The following is an 8,520-nucleotide window of genomic DNA, read 5'->3' on the forward strand; positions in this document are numbered from 1 at the left end:
CTCCCGCGCGCCCACGTGCCGGAGCCCCGGTGTGCGCGCTCCGGCTGGCGGGGCTGGAGAGAGGGAGCGAGGGCGAGCAGCGGGTGGGGGCGGCGGGAGAGCCTGCACAGCAGCGCGGCGGAGGGGAAGCCGCCGAGAGACTCCCGAGGGCACGGGGCTCCCGTCTGCAGCTCCGGGAAGACTGGTGTGCAAGCTCCCCCAGCTACCCCCTCCCTTTGCAGAGCGGAGGGCGGGGGGGACTCCACTCCGCAGGATCAGCCGAGAGCGGCAGCCGGAGGCGGCTACGTGTCTCCTCCGGAGGTACAGGTTCCAAGTATCCTTGAACCCCCTCGCTGCTCCCGGGAGAACACTAGGGTTCAGAAACACCGGAGAGGGAGTATGCGGGTTCCCAGCGAGAGCTCGTTCTGTTCCGGCTTGCCCCGCCTTCCTCCCAGAGTAAGCACTTTTCCCGTTAACCAACAGACTCGAAGGGGCTCCTCCTTCCAGGGAGAAGGGAGTTGTCTTGCAAGACGGGCCTGACAACCTCCAATCAATTGACAAATAATTAGTGAGCACCCACTTTGAGCAACGCCAGGCAGAGTGCTAATCACAGGGGTCTCCGTAGCCGGGAGTGATATTGTATTTTCCTCTCTGCGTGCCCTTAGGCAGGCCCTCCCTGGGGGTCTCATTGCCCCAACCATAAAATGAGGTTCCTTCCTGATATGAGTAAGGAAGACAAAACAAATACATGGAACAGTTTAAAAATTAGAAGACAGTTCAAAAGATGGGTAACAAGAAACGATTAAAATAAGAAAAATTCGCAGTAATAGAAATTGAGATCTCTAAGGAAACATAAAATTAACAAACACACTTATTACTGGAAAATATATGCAGTCACTTAGAGATTACTCTCTTCAATCTACTCAACCTCTTAATGGGGAAGTTGAGGCTCAGAGAAGACAAACGTTGCACTCGTCCAGTTTGGTCAGATCCCAGTCTCACCTCCTACCGCCAATCCTGTGCTTTTTCAACCACAAGCCAGTACACAAATTATGCCCGGCATTATTGTGATGAGACATCAGCAAAAGGGGAGAGAGATTCTTTCCCTCTGGGGTTTCCAAATAAGGCTTCGTGAAAGAAGTGGGATTTAAGCTAAATCCTAAAGAGTAAGCAAGATTCAAATAGCTGGAAAAGTGAGATTCTTCAAGGGAAGGAAGTGAGAGGTCAAAGTGAAGGATGAAGGAGGACACACTGGAGCAGCAGCAAACAAGTTTGTCAGGAGCAGAGAGCTTGCCTGGGCAATGGGGAGCCACTGAAGGGTTTAAAGCAGTAAAATAAAATAATGGACGCTTCATTTTAGGATGATCAAAATGTCCCTGTACAGGATGGATTAGAAGGGGAAGAGATGGGGAGAGGAAGAAAGGAAAGGAATTTCAGGCAGAGAAAACCATTAGGAGGTCAAGGCAGCTATCTGGGTGCAGGTGATAGAAGCCTGATGAAATCTGGTGGCAGGTAGAAGCTGAAATAAATGAAATTCTTCCTGCTCCTGTTAAAAGCCTGATTTATAGGAATTACCCTGCTGTTAATTGCAGGGGATGGTATATGGAAAGGCAGTGTGTCTGAGACACAGTGGGAAATTGGGGCCAACCTCAGAGACAACAATAGAGCTTTTCATAATAACTGCTCTGAACAGTATCTGGTTGCTTGGTTTCTACATTCAGCACCTAGGAACTGGACAGCAACACCCCTTAGTAAAGAATGGGGTGCTTTAGGATTTCTATCAATCAACCAAAAGTGAAATAACAGAAAAGGAAGGGGAAATCTTAATTTTCTTTTATTTCTTGGAGGCACTTGAAGTCACACATGAATGGCTTCAGGGGCTTTCTCAGGTTCTTCCCCTGGAAATAGTTTCTCCATCCAGTACTCTGTCTCCTTGTGTGAACCAGCAGCAACAGCATCACCTGGGAGCTTGTCAGAAGCAGAGGATCTCAGGCCCCAACACTCACCAATTGAATCAGAATCCTCATTTTAAGATTCCTAGCTGATTCACATGCACATTAAGTTTAAGAAGCATTTCTCTATCTGTTCCTCTCTTAAGCTAGTGTCTTCAAATTTTTGAGTGTATTGCATAGTAAAAACACTTCATATTACATCATGGTCCTACAAACACACACATAAAAAATTTAAATAACACTTTCACAAAACAACATGTATCCTTAATATGTGTTTCACTCCAGCATTTTCAATTCAATTTATTTTATTTTTAAAAATACTGGTCATGACCTACTGATTGATTCCGTGACCTGCTAATGGGCTGTGATTTGTGGCTTGAAAATATTGAATTGTGCTATTAATTTTCTGCCTTGGGTTTTGGTTACATGTGCGTGTATCTTATCTCTTCCACTAGACTGTGATTTCCTTGAAGGCAAGGTTCAAATACTTTTTATCCTTGAAATATGAGTCAGAAATTAACAGAGGATCTTATATGTAGTAGCAACGCAATAAATATTCAAGGAGTGAGTCAATCAATGAATGCATGAGTGGATTGAATCCAGGGATTGGGAGCAGGGTAAGGGAAGAAGGGGGCAAAGCTTGAAGTATAGGAGAGGGCTAAGCCAAGAAAATACTTACCCAAAACTCCAGTTCACTGAGCATTGTCAACAGACTATTAATAGAAAAAGTCATTTCTAAAAACAATCATGCATTACAAATGTTCCACTGTCAACCTGAATTTTATTTTCCACTAGAGTTTATCTTTATTGCTTCACAAAATTTCAAACTTTGAGGATTTGAATATGAAGGAAAACAGCTGAATAGCTACCATGGATTATTAGACTAGGAAAATGAATGGGGAGGTGACAAAGACAAGTTAGTGCAGCCTGAAATGGAAAAAGAACAACTTCCTGTAATATTATCATCCTGGGACCAGGACTGCTGACCAAGGAAAAGGAAGAACTAGGACTAATGACTTGGATTGAAATAGATTTTGTCTGATAGCACAGAGACACTTGGCAATTAGATCATTCCAAAATTCAAAATGGTTTCTTTTGGAGGCATTAACTTCCCTGCCATAGGAAATATACCACAGGAGGGTGGCTGGTTAGCTCAGCTGGTGAGAGCATGGTATTATAACACCAGTGTCAAAGGTTTGGATCCCCATGCTGGCCAGCAGCCAAAAAAAAGTAAAAGGAAATATACCACAGGAAAATATTTGTTGTTTACCAACCAACATAACTTTAGAATGGAGAGGATTATGATTATTAATAAAAGTAAAATCATAACCTAAATGGTGATTAGAATCACAGTATTTCATATTGTAAAGAGATGGCAGGTGTCCACTCCTCATTTTAAAGGAATTTAGGAAGTTACCACAGATTCCCTTATCACAGGGTCTATAGGAAAGCTACAGGCCTATTTGATATCAGGTTTTCAGACTCAGTCACCGTGAGTGCCTGTTGTATCCTACATAGGAATGCTACAGTTTTGAGTGGCCGTTTCAGCTAGAAGGAGAATGATTTATGTATTGTCTCAAAAGACTGGAAGTGGATAACATTCACTGAGTATATACTATGAACTAGACATTGCAGCAGGTGTTTTTCATGCTTTATTTTATAAAATTCCTATTTTTAAAAAATCCATTAAAACTATTTAATTCCATTTTGCTAATGAGAAGAGGAAGGCTCATTGAGGATAAATAATTTGGATTTTAAGGCCAGAAATTTCCAGAGTAGATTTTGAACAAAGGCCTGTAATAAATACTTCTAAGTCCTCTCTCTCTCTCTCTCTCTCTCTCTCTCTCTCTCCTCTCTCTCTCTCTCTCTCTCTCTCTCTCTCCATACATATATGTTTTCATTGTCCTGCTCTGCTTATACTTCTTTCCTCTCTTACTGCAAAAACTCTCTGCATCTATGCTCCTGTGGTAGGAAATGTCTATCCCATGCATTTCACATATATTTCTTAATTTGCTGTCTCTGGTTCTCAAGTCTTCTTTACCAGGAGTGGGTATCTTATTAGCCCATCTTGGGCCAAATGTCCATCCCTAGACAATCATACAGAACTAAGAGTGTGCAGTCACATATCAACAAAGCTGCCAGAAGCTTAGCCCTGTGAATTAGATAAAGGGAGGAAGGTGATTGGGATAAGTGTCAAAAAGAGTGCAAAAATGTGGCTACTATGCTCCTTAACATGAGCAATCTAGGGCTTTAGAAGTCCTATTGGGGATCCCATTATGCACACACTTGGTTGTATGTAGAAGATCACCAGTGGGCCATGAGGATTGTTGACATTACAGCTGGTATGAAGCCCTAAAGTAAAAATGGAGTCTCTTTTAAAAATCCCATGAACCTGAGCACTTGGACCAGAATTAATAGAAACTAATAAATATCCCAGGCAGCTTTCATCTGCCATTTTATCTAAAGATTCACCCTGTGCTTGATTTCCTAGAAAGAACACTGAATCTGGATTTAAAACCCAACTCTGCCCTTACCTGTTACATAATTTTGGGCAAGGTACCTCACCAAAATTGGGGGCTACTAAACGTTCACTGCTTACCTCAGAAAGCTGTTCTGAGAAGCAAATGAGATAATATCTGTGAAGCTGGCACTATGTGAAATCTAAAGTGCTGAGCAAATGTAAGGGATTATTAGCAATACGAGAAATAACAAGAAGCCAATGAGTTGTAACACTTAGGTTACCTTTGCAAGTAACTATTCTACCATGCTCTTTGGAGTACAAAAAAAAAGAAACGTAATGAAGTATGTTTATTCTATTTTTATGAGGCATGGTTGGGTAAAAAAGATCAGTGCAGCTGAAAAGTGAAGGATTGAAAAGTTTTCAGGAGTGAATTAGAGCCTTTTGTAGTATTAATAATATTAGTAGTAGTAATAAAAATACAATAATAACAATGTTAACTATATGGTTATCATGTTCCCAGTATCATGGTAAATGCTTTGTATGCAATAGCTTATTAAATTCATATAAGTTTCCCTGCTGGGTCCCATTATTGTTTCTGTTTTAAAGATGGGCAAGTTCATAATTTACCCACAGTCTCAAAGATAAGTGGTAGAGTTCAGATTTGACCCCAGTTTACTTCAATCCCAAGTTAAAGTAAATAATCAATACACCATTCTGTAGTTTATATCTAGAAAAAAATATGTGATAAATGCCAAGTTTTAGTGGTGAAATGGTGTTATGGGCCAGTCCGAGTGCAGTGGTGTTTACAGCTCATTGATCACAACGAGGTACAGATTTCTTTGTTCCTTCTCCACTCCCACTTCCCTTGACTCACCTTTAAAAAAAGAAATTATGTTTAAAAAGCATCTAATAATCAACTATTTATTCATAAGTCCACATATGTTTTTGATCCACTATATTTTTCCATTGGCTATGGGTGATCACTAAGCAAAACTGTACTAATTTAATCACAGCTTTATTCATAAATGCCAAGAACTAGAAGCAACCAAGATGTTCTTCAATAGGTAGCACATCCATTGAATATGTAGAATACAATAGTATTCAATGATCAAAAGGAATGAGCTATCAAGGCTTGTAAAAGACATGGATGAATCTTAAATGCATATCACTAAGTGAAAGAAGCCAGTTTGAAAAAGCTACATACTATATATGATTCCATTTATTTGACAGTCTGGAAAAGGGACCCTCTGTACTAGCTTGGTAATTTTTCTGCAAACCTAAAGCCGTTCTAAAATAAAAAGTTTAGTTCATTCTTTTTTATTATTCTGCCATAAAAAAGAATGAAATTCCATCATGTGCAGCAACATGGACGAGCCTGGAGGACATTGTGTGAAGTGAAATAAGCCGGCAGAGAAAGACAAATATTGCCTGTTCTCACTTATATGCTAGAGTTAAAAAAAAAAAGAAAAAAAAAGTTGTTCTCATGGAGGTTGAGAGTAGAATAGTGGTTACCAGAGGCTGGGAAGGGTAGGGGGGAAATGAAAAAAGGTTGGCTGTGTTTTTTAGCAAAAATACAGTAGGAATAAGTTCTAGTGTTTTATAGCACAGTAGGGTGGCTATAGTTAATAATAATGTATTGTATATTTCAGACTAGCTAGAAGAGAAGATTTGGAATGTTCACACACACACACACACACACACACACACACACACACAAATGATAAACGCATAAGGTTTTAGAGATGGGGGTGGCCACCCCCTGGAGAGCACAGGTGTGGAAGCAATCACTGTGTCCCTAGCCAGGTGGGCTTCAAAAGCTGGCAGGGGTTCCTTGATTGATTCCATGACTCCCTCCTGGAATTCTATGTTTATGTGACCTCTTCATGATTCCTTATTAACTTCTGCAAGAAAGTAAACATTCCTGACCAACATCATCCATATCTTGCAATGTATATCTTCCTACATACAGTAGAACGGACATCCTTTGAGACCCCTGACCAAGGAAAGACTCAGCTATTGACATGCTGGGAACAGATGGGCTATGGGCACCAGGTTACCTCTTCCTGCAAGTTCCTCGGCATCTCTCCTATTGTACTCTGCCTCCTACCCAGCTTCTACACCAAGAGCAATGCTGCTCACTTCCTCATCAACACGGCCTCCTTGCCCAGTTTATTGTTCCCTAAGTTGCCCCAATTCCATGGAGTTTGTCTCTTCAGCATCCACAAATACTGAGGGATGAGGCTGAGGAGCTCTGCAGGCATGGGGAAAGCATTGGAACAAGGGGCTATAACACCCTTCCCTTTTTCACCATAGTGTCTTCCATATTTTGAAAGCCCAAGAACAATACAATCTTTCCCAAACTCCCAGAAAGAGAAGAAATTGGAAAAGGAGGCCAGCCCTGCTAGAGGCAAGTTTCTTCAAATTAGAAAAGACAGGTGAGGACCAAATCACTCTCCTCCATAGCAGGAAGCCATGTGTGGGCAGCTTCTTTAGTGACTACACTTTTCTGTATCTTCCATCCCTACAACTTTCCTGCTCTATTTTGCTGTATATTTTCCTTATCATAAAGATAATTTCTTAAAAAAAAAATGTATAAGGTAATGGATAACTCAATTACCATGACTTGATCATTATCATTGTACACATGTGTAAAATTATCACATGTACCCATAAATATGTACAATTATCATACATCAATTTTTAAAATTTAAAAAATATAAATTAACTATAAAGCCCCAGGATGTATGCTATATAGACTACATAGTAATTTCTCCTTTAAGACAACATATTTAAAGTTAATAATATCCAAAACAAAACAAAAATGGAAACAAACTTAACTAATTAAAACTCATCAATGAGAAAAAAAATAACATTTAATTTTCCATGCAGGTCATTGTCCCCATTCAAAATCATTAGAAACCTCATGTTGTGGTCAAGAATATTCCTCCTCATTTTTCTGCTTGCTAGACTGTTCTGCTCATACTTAGTGGCTATTTAAACATCTCAAAGATAATATTGATCTGTGCCTTAAAGTGGAATTGATTATTCAGCATGCCACTATTAAAATGTCCCTCATTGCATAGGCATTTGCCTCAGTGCACAGGAATGCTATTTTGTCAACAGCATGTATTCAGTGGCTATAATATTCAATCTCAACTAAGCAGATAAAGTCAAACTTCATGAAGAGATTTTATTTAGGTTTAGAAACCAATAACACAATGCAAGTGTGGATGGAGAAAACCATGTGCCGATTTATTTCTGGGAAGAAATATAGAGGGAATCCTTTAAAAAGATAACCGTTTTATATCATCTGGAGATTACTTAGTGGAGAAAAATGTGTGTTTGGTAACTGCAGCCATTTGAATCCAGTAAAACAATTAGGAGGTGATTCAAATCCCTATTTCCACCCATTTTCCTCATCTATTCATTGGTTTGTTGGAGGACAGAACAGCAAAATGAAGATTGCCAGCCAGTTCAAAACTACTAAAGGAAAGGATTCTACATTCTATTATTCATACACACTATGATAAACCAGACAGAATTCAACTATTCTTTTGGTCTTCAAAAGCTGTATAATTTTCTCACCAATACTTTCTAGATACCGCATTTTCTTTGGAAAGCATACTTTATGTGTGTTCTTTTTGTTGTTGTAGTTTTGAGTAACACATATATTTCTTCAATGCAAAATATTTGTTCTCCCAGAAAAAATATTTCCAGAATAAAAATTTGAGATCCAGCATAGCAATGGAACCAAATTTTTCTTAGCACTCTGGAACCTCATGAGATTAAATTACATATGGATATATAGGATTTGAATTTTGTGAATTTAGGAAACCTAATAAATGGGTAGAAAATATTGAAGTTAGATATTATGGAGTATGACCCAGAAATTCCATTCCTAGGTAGGTACCTAAAACTGGTGTTCAAACAAAAATTTGTATATGAATGTTCATAGCAGCATTGTTCACACGAGCCCCAAAGTGTAAACAATCCAAATATCTATCAGTGATGAATGAATAGACAAAATGTGGTATATCTATAGAATGGAATATTATTCAGCCATAAACAAGAAACAATACGGGCTACAACATGGATAAAACTTGAAAACATTATGCCAGGTGAAAGAAA

The sequence above is a fragment of the Galeopterus variegatus genome, unplaced genomic scaffold (assembly GCF_000696425.1).
Source record: "Galeopterus variegatus unplaced genomic scaffold, G_variegatus-3.0.2 Scaffold8375, whole genome shotgun sequence".
Taxonomy (NCBI): domain Eukaryota; kingdom Metazoa; phylum Chordata; class Mammalia; order Dermoptera; family Cynocephalidae; genus Galeopterus; species Galeopterus variegatus.